At 32.6% G+C, this 18,011-nt stretch overlaps 1 protein-coding gene across 1 annotated transcript in view; it reads left to right on the top strand.

The window, feature by feature from the left end:
* Positions 1–17,145, top strand: part of LOC143897622 (cytochrome P450 6k1-like) — a 32,003-nt gene extending 14,858 nt beyond the window's left edge. Inside the window, exons 6-8 of the transcript XR_013256966.1 lie at positions 15,384–15,470; positions 15,685–15,788; positions 16,912–17,145. The gene's annotated coding sequence lies outside the window, so the exon portion shown is untranslated. The remainder of the gene's footprint in view (positions 1–15,383; positions 15,471–15,684; positions 15,789–16,911) is intronic.
* Positions 17,146–18,011: the final 866 nt, after the last annotated feature.

Raw genomic sequence — 18,011 nt, 5'->3', positions numbered from 1 at the left:
ACAAAAATGTAGAGGGTTAGATCGGTTTTAACTTCCAAAACGAAAAAAATTAAAAATTTGGGCACATAGAGCTGTCACTGACGACAATATTGGTTATACAAAAATACTGCAGTTTATTGAAAATTAATTAACTAAAATGTTTAGTTGAACATATCGAACTAAATATTTCTTGGGATTAATAATTTTTTTTCTTAGTGTATTTTTCGAGATACAAAGATTACGGTTTACCACTTGTTACTTAGGTTTTTGCGAGGTGAAAAATTACAGAGATAACAATACAAAATACAAATATTACAAATATTTTATTAAAATATTTAAACCCAACAAGGGAATACAAGGTATTTAAATACAAAGTTTATATATGTATTTTAAAAGATTTAATCGCATCGCAAAGAATTACAGAGGTAACAGTACAACATTAATATATTTTATTAAAATACATAAATTTTTCTTGTCAAAAAACTTGACGCTGCTAGAGAGAGAGATTGATTGATTGATTGATTGATTGATATATTTATATGCCCGAGCATAAGCTAAAGGGCAAGAACAGTAAACAAACTACAAAAAATATAAGCATTACTTCCGCATACATCACTAAGTGAGTAACATAATGATACTTAAAATTAACTTAAAAAAAAAAACTAAAAATAAAACTAAAACTAAAACTAACCCTAATACTAAACCCAGCAAGTACGACCTGACCAGTACACGAACTAACACTCAAATTCAGAAGAGAACAGATGAGCACGAAGAAGACTTTTAAAGATTGAAAACGAAGACGCCGATGTAATTTGAACAGGAAGAGCATGCCAAAAATAGATGGACGAAAGATGGAAGGAGTTCCTGTAGGTAGTTGTTCTATGTAAGGGAATGTGGAAAACATGAGAAGAAGTGGTCAGTCTGTCAGATCTTCTTAGTAGTGGATCAAGTGGGGTGAAAAGTTCACTTAAATACACAGGCGAATTCATGTAAACAATACGATACATTTGACACCCGATAAAATACAGTCTTCTGTTCTCCACTGAAAGCCATCCGAGGCGACGTCGAAACGGCGTTATATGCTCATCACGCCGCAAGTTGTAGATGAATCTGACACAACAGTTAACCAGTCTCTGCAATTTACTATTCAAATCACCACTCAGGCCATGATAAACTAAACAGCAATAATCAATATGGGGTAGAACCAGAGTCATAACAAGCTTGATCCTCAACTCAGTGGAGAGAGAATTCTGGTTAAATCTTAACTTGTATAAAGTACCATGGACCTTCTGCGAGACAAATAAGATATGTTTTCTCCAAGATAGATCAGACTCGAAAAAGACTCCCAAGTTCTTCACCTCACTCACATATGGTAAGGGTATCTGATTAACCATTATCGGTGGAAGAAGATTGAGATCTATATTGCCAACATTGGCCCTGCTGCCAAATATAATCACCTTAGACTTAGCAGGATTCAGATTAAGACCATTCTCCTTTGCATAATTAAAGATGGCATTAGCATCCTGAGAGATTAGCTTAAGATTGTGAAGTAGATCGGAGAGTAGACTTAGGCGATATATCTGGATATCATCAGCAAAGATCATATGCTCAGAGTAGTTCAAGACTTTACCAATATCGTTGATGTAGAGGGAGAACAATGGAGGACCAAGTACAGATCCCTGAGGCACACCACTAAGCATCAACAACCAAGCCGAAAGACATCCCGCATCATCCACCACAGACTGAGAACGGCCTGTAAGATATGAATATAACCATAAAAGAACTGAGTCTGAGAATCCTAAGATCTTGAGTTTAATAAGAAGTCGAAGATGCGGGACCGTATCAAACGCCTTACTGAAATCAAAGAGAATCATGATCACGAGAAGGCCATTGTCGATTGCCTTCTTAATATCATCACAAATACGCAGAAGCGCAGACTGGGTGTTGTGGCCCGAGCGATACGCAGACTGTCTAGGGTTCATAAGATTATATTTGGTTAAGTAATCTGAAATCTGTGAAGCTACAATTCTTTCTAATAATTTAGATAGTTCTGGCAGATTGGCTATCGGTCTGGTATCAGACGGGGACAAAGGGATACGTATCTTAGACAGAGGGCGGATAAGCGCTCGCTTCCACTGAGACGGAAACGAAGAAGTCTCTAATGAGCGATTGAATAAAGCTGTTAGACACGATGATATAATAGGCCAAGCCATATGAAGAATATAAAGTGGTATGCCATCAGACCCTGATGAATAAGAATGACGAGGTTGCTCAGAAATAAGCCGGAGGACAATGTCAGGTGTTATAGCAGAGAATACAAACTCAGGATAATGTGAGGGACGAGTAACCGAATTAATAGCAGAGATAAAGTCATCATATGAGCTGGGTGACTGAGTTTCAGAAACTGATACATAAAATAAGTTTAATTGATCAGGAGTGAAAAAGTGAAGTGGAGAAACCAAAGTAGATTTGACAAGACCAAGTAAAGCAAGTTCTCTCCAAAGTTTCGCGGGGTCTGCGATGTTTTTAAGAATGTCAAAATGAAATTGACTTTTGGCTCGTTTGATATCTACGTTCAGCTGATTACGAAAAAGTCTGTAAGTAGCATAGTCAAGAAGATTATTTGATCTTTTTGCCTGCTCAAATAGCTGATTTCGAGTATGGATACGAGTTTTAATATCAGTAGTAAGCCACCGTACTGGAGGCCTTTTAATGACTAACACACGATTAGGAGCAAATTTGTCGAGTGCCTCAAGTAAGCCTCCAGACAGAACATCACAGAATCTGTCGACGTTAACCTCAGATCCATCACCAATAGCAGTCTGCACCACACCAGCAATGGACCTGAGGTAATCCAAGAACTCAGTATGATCAATGCCTCTGTAGTTACGTCAAGTTATAGAGCGCTTAGATATCGGTCCTGAGCCCAGTGACAAGGACAATTCGATTAGATCATGGCCCGCAATAAAAGGGGGAGAGAGAGAGAGAGAGAGAGAGAGAGAGAGACCTTTTACAATTGTTATATGACTTATATTCTATACTTATTCTATACTTAATTCTAATCGCTTTAAAATCTAAACTTATCCTATACTTAATCATAAACCGCATTATTCACCGTCACACACACACACACACACACACACACACACACACACACACACACACACACACACACACACACACACACACACACACACACACACACACACACACACACACACACACACACACACACACACACACACACACACACACACACACACACACCACCCACACACACCACCCACACACACCACCCACACCCATGCACTCGCTCGCACATACACACCACGCTGACCTAATTTTGAGGTCTTAGCTAGCAGCGCCAAGTTTTTTGACAAGAAAAATTTATGTATTTTAATAAAATATTTTAATGTTGTACTGTTACCTCTGTAATTCTTTGCGATGCGATTAAATCTTTTAAAATACATATATAAACTTTGTATTTAAATACCTTGTATTCCTTTGTTGGGTTTAAATATTTTAATAAAATATTTGTATTTTGTATTGTTACTTCTGTAATTTTTCACCTCGAAAAAATCTAAGTAACAAGTGGTAGACCGTAATCTTTGTATCTCGAAAAATACACTGAGAAAAAAAGTTGTTAATCCCAAGAAATATTTAGTTCGATATGTTCAACTAAACATTTTAGTCAGTTAACTAAATATTAGTTGTTTCAACAATTTATTTCGTATTTTTAATCAAGAATTAATTAATTCAACTAATGTTTAGTTAGCTAACTAAAATGTTTAGTTGAACGTATCCTGACTAAATATTTCTTGGAATTGAATTTTTTATCTCAGTGTATGTTCTTTCTGTAGTTGGCGCTGTAATTTAAAAAGAGATATCATTTCTTTTTTGTAATTGTAATAGATCATTTGAAACACGACTCATTTTTTATAAGGTAACGTAATTTTGTGATGTGTATCACTTGAGTTATAATTTTTTTGAAATAAAAATACTACTGCTTAGGTTTTTTCGAGATTTTTTGAGATACAAAGATTACGTCTACCACTTGTTACTTAGGTTTTTTCGAGGTAAAGATACTACTGCTTAGGTTTTTTCGAGATTTTTCGAGATACAAAGATTACGTCTACTACTAGTTACTTAGATTTTTTTAAGGTATAATACTACCACTGTTTTTTTTTTCGAGGTAACAACATATACACTACTATGCGTGTACTTAGCGCGTTTCTTTACCTATTTTTTAAAAAAGGTAATTTTGTACGGATATCACGCCTTTTTGTAGTATTACGCATTTTATAAACAGTATGTACAGGGTGTTATTTCGAGGTATAATACTATACCACTTTGTTTTTTTTCGAGGTATGTATATACAAAATATGCTTAACGATGCAAGCTATTTATTTGAAGAACAATGAAAATGTGAAAAACGAATAAAATCGTCATTTAGAGATATATGTAGTTCTACGTTACTCGTATGGAATGTAAAATACACCTTAGCTTTAGAAATTTGTTAAATTCACGGAATACTTTTTTATAGCTCGAATGCTGCACAAAAATTTTTTCACAATTAAAGAAGAACTTTTGCGCTTATCTTTATCCAAAAGGCATATAAAATATTATCAATCTTTATTTAATTAGTAAGTAAATATCAAAAAGAACAATAAAAATTGAGATATAACGTTGAAATATAAAGTATACTCCACGCGAATAATTATGTTAAAAGAAACCACGCGAGTAATGTAGGATTAAGAAACCACATGCCATTACTACAATATAATGTATAAAATATAATATTTTATGTATATGGTTTTATAATAAAATATATGTTGCTATATATATTATACATTTTATCACAGTAATAATATAAATGTAAAAGAGACGGAATCGTACTAACAATAATTGTACTAACATTATCGTATCCTGCAAATTTAACGATATAAAACACGATATTGGCTATTTATTCGAACAAGAACAAGATTCGCACGAATATAAAAGACCATTCGTTTATGTGAAAAATGTATTTAAAAAAATCGCGCGTTACATAATTGTTTCGTTTGTATGAGAAATGTATAATATTTATAGTCCAGTCAAATTAAGATTTTTTGATGAAAAAATTGCCGGCAAGCTGAAAATTGGTATACAGGTTCATTTTAGTGTTCTTTTAAACATACTAAAAGTCCCCATACATAGAGCGTGAGCCGGCTGCGCCATCTTGAAAAAAAGAGTGCAAAAATGGGTTTTTTGCGAATAACTCGGAAATTATTAGTTTTACGGGAAAGAACATTCAGAGCGAAAATGTAGCTGATAAAATTCCTCGTAATTTGGTTTTTTGTAGAACTTCGTACGACCATTAGTTCCCGAGATAGATTTTTTTGAAGCATCGGGCAAATGAGGAAAGAGCTGTTTCTTCGAGCGTTTTTTCAAAATATCTCAGTTCTGGCTGTCCGTAAGTAAAAAATGTATACAATGAAAGTAAAAGATAATTAAATTACCTACAAAATGCATTATCAAGAGAAACGGTAGTGTCTCGCGCCAAGTACACGCGGAGCGAGACCGATCGTGACTCTTTTACGCGACGCGACGGGTTGCGAGTACTCGAGATGTTGAGATCTCGATAACGAGTGAACGGATCAAGTTCTAAGTAGGCTTGATCGATAGCTTGGGGTCCAATTAGGGGGGGGTTTCTCTCATAATATTCCGCTACGTGCTTTACGAGCGGAGATATTGCGACGCAAAGTCCAAATGTGAAAATTTATTTTTAAGATACGAATACTTCTACGTCGACCGTCTCTCATCTCAATATTATTATGATTATCAGAAAAACGTCACTTTCACTTTTTCGACGCTGGCGGCGCAGGTATCGCCTGTTTCGATATCGCGCGCGTATTTCGAAATTAGGTCGATAGACTTATCGGTCAGGAGGAAGATTTCTATTTAGGTAAATTAGGTATATATATATAATGTATATATTGAGTCAATTGCTTCATGTTTATCTGGAGAGATTTCGTATCCTTACATTATTATTACTACCGCTGCCGGAAAAGAAGGTTCTCTACGCTTGGCAGAAAGTGCCGCTAGGGAATTTTTAAGTCAATTCTTATGAATCAAGCTTGAATTTGATGTCTAGGTATCCCAGGTTGCCGATGACGAGGTCCAGATAGTACGCTTCATAGTTTTCGGTGTCCAGGTGTAATCGTACGTTGAATTCGATGTCTAAGTGTCCCAGGTTGCCGATGACGAGTCCACATAGTGCGCTTCGTAGTTTTCGGTGTCCAGGTGTAATAATACACGTTGAATGCGATGTCTAGGTGTCCCAGGTAGCCGATGACGATGTCTAGATAGTGAGTTCCGTAGTTTTCGGTGTCTACGTGTATTAATACCTTGAATTCGATGTTTAGGTGTCCCAGGTTGCCGATGACAAAGTCCATATAGTGCGCTTCATAGTTTTTGGTGTCTAGGTGTATTAATAATTTTAAATCTGAATGGGTGCGTTTAACCGATACTCCGCTAGCCTAGCAATCGTGAGCAGTCGCTCGTTTTTGCTCGTTTCCTCTCCTTTTATTCCATTAGGTCAAAAGAGAGGAAACAAGCGAAAACGAGCGACTGCTCACGATTGCTAGGCTAGCGGAGTATCGGTTGGACGCACCCAATGTAGGACACGTAGATATCGAATTCGAGGTATTAATACATGTAGACACCGAAAACTACGAAGTGTGGACCTCGTCATTGGCAACTTGGAACACGTGGCCATCGAATTCAAGGTATTAATACACCTGGACACCAAAAACTATAAAGCGCACTATGAGGACCTCGTCATCGGCAACCTGGGACACCTAGACATTGAATTCAAGCTTGATTCATAAAAATCGACTTAAAATTTCCCTAGCGGCAGAATTAAAATTATGTCATGACATAATAAAAATCGTTGAAAACATTCAGTAAGACACGCAAATAAAAATAAATAAAGAATTTTACAGTTAACGACTTATTAACATTAATCATGCTTTATTGCGATTATGTTTTATGTTGAAATTGAAAAATATATACAAGGTGTACAACTAAAAGGGTTACAGATTATTATTTTAAAAAAACTAAGCAAAATATTAAATTGTTGTTTTCTTTAGAAATAATAGTCCGTAACACTTTTAGCTTCATACCTTGTATTATATACTGTTTATAAGATTATAAGATATATTGTTTATAAGATTAAGATGCGTAACACTACAAAAAGGCGTGATATCCGTACAAAATTACCTTTTTAAAAAAAAAGTAAAAAAGAGCGCCAAGTACACGCATAGTAGTGTATATGTATTATGTTGTTACCCTGTTATGTTGTTACCTCGAAAAAAAACAAAGTGGTAGTATTATACCTCCAAATAGCTTTATCCTGTACATACTGTTTATAAAATGCGTAATATACTACAAAAAGGCGTGATATCCGCACAAAATTACCTTTTTTAAAAAAAGGTAAAAAAAAGCGCCAAGTACACGTATAGTAGTGTATATGTTGTTACCTAAAAAAAAAAGAAAGTAGTAGTATTATACCTCGAAAAAACCTAAGTAACAAGTGGTAGATCTTTATATCTCAAAAAATCTCGAAAAAATCTAAGCAGTAGTATCTTTATTTCCGAAAAATTATAACCCAAGTGATACACGTCACAAAATTATGTTACCTTATCAAAAAGAAGAGTCGCGCTTCAAGTGATCTATTACAATTACAAAAAAGAAATAATATCTCTTTAAATTAGAGCGCCAATTACAGAGAGAACATGTATATTGCCTCAAAAAATAATTGTTGCACTACTTTGAAAAATATTTACATTGTGTCAATTAGAAAAGAATGTATGATAACAATTTTATAAGATTAAAAAATTTTATTTAAATTTAACAAGGGAATACAAGATATTTAAATACAAAGTTTACATGTGTATTTTTTAATGGTCACAAAGAATTATAGAGGTAACAGTACAAATTACAAATATTTTATTAAAATATTTAATCCAACGAGGGAATACAATTTGTATTTAAATATAAAGTTTATATATGTATTTTTTAATAGAATAAAAGATTTAATCACAAAGAATTACAGAGGTAACAGTACAAAATAAAAATATTTTATTAAAATACATAAATTTTTCTTGTAAAAAAACTTGGCGCTGTTAAACCTCGAAATTTTAAAAAATACACATGTAAACTTTGTATTTAAATATCTTGTATTCCCTTGATAAATTTAAATAAAATTTTTTAATCTTATAAAATTGTTATCATACATTCTTTTCTAATTGACACAATGTAAAGATTTTTCAAAGTAGTGCAACAATTATTTTTTGAGGCAATATACATGTTTTCTCTGTAATTGGCGCTCTAATTTAAAGAGGTATTATTTTTTTTGTAATTGTAATAGATCACTTGAAGCGCGACTCTTTTTTTTGATAAGGTAACATAATTTTGTGACGTGTATCACTTGGGTTATAATTTTTCGGAAATAAAGATACTACTGCTTAGATTTTTTGAGATTTTTTGAGATATAAAGATCTACCACTTGTTACTTAGGTTTTTTCGATGTTTTTTTTTAGGTAACAACATATACACTACTATACGTGTACTTGGCGCTTTTTTTACCTTTTTTTAAAAAATGTATGTTATACCGCGCGACTAATATTTCTGGAAATATTACGGGTTAAATAAAATTTTGACTTTCGGAAATTATGAGAATAAATATTTCCTCACAATACAAGTCGGAAATGGGTAGTCCTACGTAAAAAATTGTTAAAATCAAATAGAAAGGTTATTAAATTTTCATTATTTTGGTTTTTGACCGATTTGCAGACGACTAATAGTATTTTTTATGTCCGTAAAAGAAACGGTTTTTAGGTACACTTCTCAAAATGGCGCACTTCCAAGTTATCTTTTTTTAAAAAATACACATGTTTCTTTAAGTTTATTAAATTATCTTTAAAATGATTTTTTATTTGACCTTCTGTGATGAATACTTCCAGAGATATAGCCTTTTAAATATTTCTTTATGTTAAAAATTTCTTAATAATTTATAGTTTTTTTTACAAAACATGACATAAAATTACTTTAGAAAAAATAATATCGACATTTTTTCAAAAGTTTATATGCATTTGTATATGTGATCCTGCAGTAGAACCGGTTTTGAAATGAAAGTTTTTAAAAAATTGTCATTTCAATTATGCCTTTCTTAAGAGTAAAAAAATAGGGGGACTTGGTTAGATGGCGCGTGTGTGAATGGTAGCGGTGAAAGTGCGTTGTGCGATTTTAGCTTTGTTTCTGGGTTTAAAGATTAGTATGTGGCAAGTAGGGATAATGGAAAGATAGGGTGTAAGTAGGAGATGCGATGAGAATAAAGAGAGATAGTAGGATGCAAGTAGAGAAAAGTAGTATAGAAATGTTTAGCGAACGTGGTAGAAAGAGGTTATGGTAACGAATCAGTTAGGCGGAAAAGGCGATAAAGGTAAAGTAGGGAAGGTTTCGATCGATGATTGTAAAGAAGATTGTATGGTAAATGATTAGCTAAGGAGCCTTCGGCCGTAAATTAAGTATAGGTTAAGAAGATAGTTGAAAAGATGACAGGTTGAACTCAGAACACATGTAAATTTTAGATTGGGACAAATTTTAGACTAGGAAATATAGGATCAAGAATAAGAATAATAAAGAGAAAGAAGAGATAAAGGATAGAAAACAGAGGAGAGGACAAGAGGTAGGTGAAAAAAGCGCTGTTATAGAAGAGGCTATACGAAACAAGGGAGGATTAAATGTGAAGAGGATTATCGAAGAAGGAAGAAGAAAAAGCAGTCGAAAATCTCAATAAGTTCCGAGTCAATGGAGATGGAAAGAAGAAAGGTAAAATAAAGCTAGGACACAAGGATGGGCGGGCCTAGAGGTGTTCTAGGAAATGGAAAATAAAAGAAGATAAGCATAGTTGAGGAAAGGTTAAGCCAACGATGAAGAAGAGATGAGATAAAAAGAAGAAAGGTATAGGAAAGCTATTGGCGTATTCCTGGAACAAGGATTGGCGAAACTTGTCTGCGTTGTAGGAAATGAAAGGTAAAAGAAGATGGAAATAGGAAAATTAGTTAAAAGGACACGCAAGGCTTGGTGAGATATGGAAAGGAAAAAGAAGAAGAGGAAATGCGGAAGGAGAAAAAATTAGGAGGTATGAACATTACCGTTTAAAGGACGCAGCAGTTTTCTGGAAATATTAGAATCTTTGGATGACACGGAGGCGAATCCAGGTATATTAATTATGCAACAGTAGATAGGAGACATGGGAAGATAACTAAAGAACGCGCATGCGAGGAGGAAATAAATGTTGCTTCGGTGGGAACGAGAAAAGAAGAGCTGGGAGGCAATTTACTAGGAGTGAAGAAGGAGCAGTGTCGAGGAATTTGGCAAATAAGGAAGAGGAATGGAGCAATCCGAGGGCACAGAAGTGATTCGAGTTAAATTAGGAATGAATTCAAAAGATCAGGAAGATTAAGAAGATAATATATAGGAAGAAAAAGAAGAGGAAGTAGGTGCATATAGGGAGGTGTGATGAGTTTGGAAAAGCTGGGGACATAGGATAGCATTAGTTAGGTAGCAAGAGATTTGTTATTAGTCAAGTTTATTATATGTATTGTAAGATAAGAAAGTTACGTTAACATTTGAAGGTAAAGGTAAATAATTATTAATATATTAAGATGTGAATGAAAAACAGGAAAATAGTTGTAATATTAAGGTAAAGGTAAGGATAAAGAAAAAGAGAGAATTAGGTTTTGGATTATAAAGTTTATAGAGAATATGCATTGATTTAGAATTCAAGTTTTATAAGTTTTAGGATGTAAGGAATGTTATTTTAGAGACAAAGCGAGATATGAGTCTAAAGGAGATTTGGGAAAAATTTAGAAATAAAAGAAATATAGGAAATATTAGTTGTTGCGCGTTGCGGTAAGAAGGTATGTGTGTGTATAGGTGAATAATGTCCGTTTCTTGGCTTGATACTGCCGAAGCGGACTAGATCAAGTATTACTGCATGAGTTTAGGTTGTGAGTTTAACGTTCAAATAATGGGTTTAGGCGTGTAGGGTTTAAGGGGTGGTTTTTCTAGAAGAAATTAAAAAAGTATGGAATAAGGAATTAACAGTATCACGCGTTAAGTTAAAAAAGTTGGTATGAGTGTGTTTAAGGTATATTGTAAACCAAGTCCATTACATGGCTTTGTATAGCTGAAATTAAATAAATATATCATAAAAAAATAGGATTTGCCACACTTTTTTGCAATTTTCTCAGTTTCTATGAGAGATACGTACAAAATGCTTTAAACCAAATTTGAAGCTTATAAAATTTCCTAAAAAACAGTATATTTGACATTAATATGTGACCAACAATTATACCAACAACAGATGCTAGAATAATGTTGTTCTTTTTTCCTCAGTTTACCGTAATTTTTAATAATTTAAATATTGTCAAAAAAATATATTTGGAAATCTTTGCGGTCAGCGTAAGTTTCAAATCTCATTATACATGATGTAAGTTTCCTGTTGGTCTTTGGATTAAATTTTTAAGACGGGTAGTATTCGAGATATAGGGCGTCAAAAGTGGCCGCAACAAATTTCTGTTTCATATGCAGATGCAAGCACACAGTGCAAGTAAGGGATGCATATTTATTGTTAATATACTAATAATTAAACCAATAAAAACATAAAAAACTGCGTACATATAATCTAAAATAACTCAGAAATTCGCCATTTTGAGAAGTGTACCTAAAAACCGTACGTGTATCTAAAAGGCATAATTGAAATGACAATTTTTTAAAAACTCATTTCAAAACCGGTTCTACTGCAGGATCACATACATATGCATATAAACTTTTGAAAAAATGTCAATATTATTTTTTCTAAAGTAATTTTATGTCATGTTTTGTGAAAAAAAACTATAAATTATTAAGAAGTTTTTAACATAAACAAATATTTAAAAAGCTATATTTCTGGAAGTAGAGGTAATTGCGTGTGTACAGTAATTAGAAGAATCATATTATATAAAAACATCATACAATTCTATTTAAAAAAAGAGAATTGACCTTAAAATCTCGTAAAAAAAGATATAAAAAAAAATTTACTTATCAGAATATTATCCCTTTGAATCAAACAATTTTCGCCGTTGACTAAAAATTTAGAATTTTGTATTGAAGAAATAATAACGGTCTTGCTATAATACTACGCGAGCGTTACTTCTGTAGTAACTTACGATATATCACTCGTTTACGCGGAGTAAATTATCGTAAGTTACTACAAAATCCCGTTTACGAGAAGGAATTATCGTAAGTTACTACAGAAGTAACGCTCGCGTAAACGTATAGTAATAGATAAGTAACACGTCATATACATAAACTGATACGCAGATCAATAATGTTTATTAGTCCAGTCAAATTAGACAAAAAAAAGGCTTTTGCTCGGAAGTGAAGCGGTATCAATGAAACCTTTTTAGGGTTGTTGGGGAGATGTAGAAGAGCTTATTTCTGAGTTGTCGGGTTAATCGGACCAATGGGTTTTTAAGGAGGGGAGGGGGAATAAAAAATTTCGGTTTTTTTGCAATAACTCGGCGAATTTTGACCGTACATGATTTACTAACCTTTCATTTTGTAGCTCTTTTAAAGCCCTACAATTCATTTCCTGAAGACCCTAACTTAATTTTGTCGCGGTTTTTTGCGTTTATCTCGTTTCCATTAATAGATAGAAATGTGCCGCCACTGACAAAGTTGTAGGGCTTAAAGAGACCTACAAAACGAGAGGTCAGTCGTTCAGATTCGTTAAAAATTGAGCCCAGGAGAAGCCTTTGGAAGTCGCGCTTTTAACGCGTGGACGATCGTCGCCGGCGGCGGCGCGCCGCCGCGATGACGATCGGCCATGCGACGGCGCGTCGCATGTCGAGTCGAGTGCGCTCGGGACTCGCTAGAACTCGACAAATATTGATTTTAAGTTAGGGTCTTCAGGAAATGAATTGTAGAGTTTTAAAAGAGCTACAAAATGAGGGGTTATTAAATCATGTACGGTCAAAATTCGCCGAGTTATTGCGAAAAAACGAAATTTTTCATTCCCCCTTCCCCCCTTAAAAACCCATCGGTCCGATTAGCCCGACAACTCAGAAATAAGCTCTTTTACATCCCCCCAACAACCCTAAAAAGGTTTCATTGATACCGCTTCACTTCCGAGCTCAAATGTCTAATTTGACTCGACTATATATCTTATCTGCTTCTTCTAGTCGTGTTTACGATTTAAAATGATTAAAAATGATGATAAAAACTTGTATAAATATTAATAACGAGCAGTACTTTGTAAAACATTATCCAAAATGCCGTAAATTTTCACAAACAAAGAATAACACAGATATTTATTATGTGTACGCAGGAAATGCAAAGGCTTCTGTAAGAGAATATTAACGAAGATTTCCTAACAGAAAAGTGCCGAATCATACAGTCTTTATCAATCTTTATTTACAATTACACTTGACGGATTCAAATTCTTAGGGTGATAAATTCAATATTATACCGATGTATAGCTTTATATTGACATAGACGGATGGCACTTCGAAAAACTGCGGAAAAACTTGGAACACATTGTATTAATACATGCATATATATACCGGGTGTCTCAGACCACCCGTATCACCCGATTTATTCGTAAACGCAACATTTTAGAGAAAAATGTTCCAGACCAAAGTTGTATGGTTTCAAGGGGTACATAAGATGGTGTCATTAGTTTCATCTTAAATAGTTGCTTGCACCTTCAATTTTTTAAATCTACTTTTTATTGCGTATTCTTGTAGCTTATCTCAATAAGAGCTTTCCAAAACACTATAAGAAAGTATTTTTTCATTAAACATCATTCATATTCATGCAAATGCATGTCAATATAAAAACAAGTTTACCGAAATAAAAAAATGCGCCCACTTTAACACTTTATAATTCGAACTACTTAACGCATTAAATAACGTTAATTCGTACTACTTTAGTATCACTAGATATGCACATCAAATTCTTTCATAGCAAGTTTATTTGAATACGTAAAAGATGTTACATAATTTAAATGTGGAAATAATAAATAAGGAACTAATAAAAATGCATTAAGTTTTTCATTCCGATCGTGCATCCCACACAGCACATAATATTGCAGAAATATTGCAGTAATATTGCAATATAGTGGAAATATTACGTATTACAATGAAATATTTCAGAAATATTACTGATGTATTACACGTTTTTAAATAATATTGAAATATTACAGTAATATTGCTGCAATATATTGTTGAAATATAATACTTTAAGTAGCAAAATAATGTCAAATGACATTTTAATGACATCTTATTGACGTCATTAAGACGTTGTTATTAAGGTATCACACAATCATACGTATTGCACAGATAATATATCCAGTTAAAGAATTTTGGACTGAAAGAAAGAAAAATCTAAATAAAAAAATGTGATGAAATCAAAAGAGACTGACTTGTACTTTTGGGGAATAAAAGTGATTAAGATAAATTTTATAAGTGGTGGTATTTAATTTTATAACTTGTTATTTGTTTTGTAATAATAATAGGTAATTATATATACAATTAATTTTTAATTAAGAGCCAGTAAGTAAATTGATAATAAAATAAATGAGTAAAATTTAAAATTTATATTTCTTATATAATTAATATTAAACTTTTCAAATTACGAGTTTGTCACACGGATAAACAGAACGTTTCTGAGTGCGTAAGTGGAGGGAAGAACGCTAGTGTGTGCGGCTATGCGCTTGGTCGCAGCACCGACCCCCACCATTCCCGGTCTTCTCTCGCTGTCTCTTGCATGGCTCCGTGGAACCACGCAATCACGTGTACGACACCGCACAGAAACAATCGTGTTAATTTCAGATAATTTTTCTTTATTTAATAAATATTGTTCACACAAATATTTTTAAAATTATTTTTGTATAATTATTACTAATCTGTACATTGTACATATATATTTGGCGATTTGTCTTTAAATCCAAAAATAGAGATTACGTGGCATAATGGTCTGCAAAAACCACGTTAATATCATAAAAATCATTTCAATGATCATCTTAAAATACATATATTTGCTTTTATAACTTTATTGAACGAGTCTCTAATGAAATTATTTATTAACGGCTTCATACTTAAATCTTGATGCTAACTTAACCTCAAAATTTTTAACAGTTTAATCCAACTGGAGCCCTTATATAGTTGGAGATACGACGTGATAGAAATATGCCGATCCCAAATCTCCTAAAAAGCAGTTTAATCATTAATTAAATGATTTATAAATAAATAAATAATTATTTAACCATTTACATGATTTTATAATAATTATTGTTCTTATGCTATATGTTACAGTATTGCTTTCCATCAGTAGATGTTCATGCAGTCCAGAGCAGCACCAAGTAGTTTGATAGAAAAGCAAAAGATTTATTTATTAGATATGTAAGTAAGAAAAAGTTAAATTTGATATAAACCATACTTTCCAATATTAATCGTCAATACTGAAAATCCAAAGTATACGTGTAACATCAACTACAGATTTTCAGTATACATAGATAGTGAATATCACAATACAGATTCATACTTAACCTACTTTTATGTTTAAAATATATAAGTAGATGTAAATAATAATTACTGTTGTTGTATTATGTTGCAGTGTTACGTTGCTTTCCATCAGTGGAAGTTCACGCAGAGCAGCACCAAGCAGTTTGATTTCTATCAAACTCTTCAGAGCGACAGCTTCATTTATTAGATACATAAGTAAGAAAAATTTAAACTTGGTATAAACTGCGTTCCAATATTTTAATATCCAGTACTGAAAATCTAAAGTGTATGTATAACATTAACTATAGATTTTGAGTATAGACAGTGAATATCGGAACACGTCATACTTAACCCCGTACTTTTATGTTTTAATACGTAATTATGTATGAAATAAACAGGGTGGTTTTTATTTCGTGTGCCAATCATCTCCGCTATAATTATCTCAAAAAGTATTGATTTATTGGAAAAATGTTTCAGATAAAAGTTGGAGAGTTCAAGAAGAACCAATAGACAATTTTATTAGATTTTGAGTCCGGGATCTGTGTTAAGCCTAATAGGATCCAAGTCAAATTATTTAAATAGAAACCCCCTTTTTATGGTATCATCTTTTTCTACTAATTAATATGAACAACTTTTGTCTGAAACATTTTTTTATTTGCCTTATATTTTTTGAGATGTTCAAGGAAAACTTGGTATTTTTTTCAATATTTAGCTTACAATAGATGTTTGTCAATAAATGTTCGTCGGAGTAAAAAGTGGTACAGGACTTTTTGACTTAATTTGGTTTCAAGAATATACTGTTGCAATAGTATTCTAATTTCTTTAAATAATTGTGTACACATGAAAGCTTCAAGAAAATGTATACACAAATATTTAAAGAAATTAGGGTATTATTGCAATAGCATATTCTTGAGACCATATCAAGTAAAAAAGTCTTATATCATTTTGCCCTCCGACAAGCATTTATCAAGATATAAGCTAAATATTAAAAAAATTACCAAATTTTCCTTGAATATCTCAAAAAGTATAAGGTAAATAAAAATGTTTCAGACAAAAGTTGTTTATATTAATTAGTAGAAAAAGATGATGTAATAAAAAAAGATGATATTATTTAAAAAAATTGATTTGGACCCTACTGGGCTCAACATGGGTTCCAGACTCGAAATCTAATAAGATCATCCATTATTCCTCTATAAACCCTCCAAGTTTTATCTGAAACATTTTTCCAATAAATCAATACTTTCTGAGATAATTAGTGAAGATAATTGGCATACAAAATAAAACTTACCTTGCATAATTAGATATAGATAATAATTACAGTTTTTGTATTATGTTATAGTGTTACGCCATTCTTTATCAGTGGAAATTCATACAGTGCAGAGTAGCATGGAGCAGTTTTGAAGAAGAAAAAGATAGAAAAATAATATCAATATTATTTTCTTAATATTGTATGTAATACTATTATTAAAAATAACAATTTGATAAAATTTAATAATATTCATTAAAATGTTTTAATTTTTAGCAATATTAAATAAATATTATCTAATATTACACAAATAATATTATTGCGTTTACAATATCAATATTATTTTAAAATTGTATGTGACAATACTATTAAAAATAATTTAATAAAATTTAATAAAAATTATTAAAATGGTTTTTTAATTCCTAGCAATATTATACAAATATCACGCAAATATTATAATAATTTTACCGTAATATTACTGATATATTGCAGTAATATTACCGCAATATTACTGAAATAAATATCAGTAATATTACTGATATTCATTTTCGCGGACATTTTAATATTACTGAGATATCTCAGTAATATTACTGCAATATTTCTGATACATTTCATTGTAATATTGCAATTAAAAAATAATATTGCTGCAATATTTCTACAATATTATGTGCTGTGTGGGATATAATGTGATCAAGAGACACGGTAGTGTCTCGCGCCAAGTACACGCGGAGCGAGACCGACCGTGACTCTTTTACGCGACGCGACGGGTTGCGAGTACCCGAGATGTTGAGATCTCGATAACGAGTGAACGGATCAAGTTCTAAGTAGGCTTGATCGATAGCTTGGGGTCCAATTAGGGGGGGGTTTCTCTCATAATATTCCGCTACGTGCCCTACGAGCGGAGATATTGCGACGCAAAGTCCAAATGTGAAAATTTTTTATTAAGATACTTCCATGGTATAAATACAAGGGTATGCTCTTGCGCACGCGACCAATCAGAATTGTCGAAGTGGGACGTCACAGATAAGCGGTAAATTTAAAACTGCTGTTTCCAAATAGCTTATGTTAGCGGCATTCTCGTCAGATATATTATTTTAATTTCAAGTTTGCAGGGAAAAAATCTGTTGTAAAGTAATAGTTTATGAATTTGAAACTTAATAAAATATTAATGAATTATAAACTTAATAAATATA

This window comes from Temnothorax americanus, unplaced genomic scaffold (genome assembly GCF_048541705.1).
Source record: "Temnothorax americanus isolate GAGA-0224 unplaced genomic scaffold, ASM4854170v1 Scaffold206, whole genome shotgun sequence".
NCBI classification, from domain to species: Eukaryota; Metazoa; Arthropoda; class Insecta; order Hymenoptera; family Formicidae; genus Temnothorax; species Temnothorax americanus.
The sequence above is the reverse complement of the archived record's forward strand: the minus strand, read 5'-3'. Positions and strand labels throughout refer to the sequence as shown.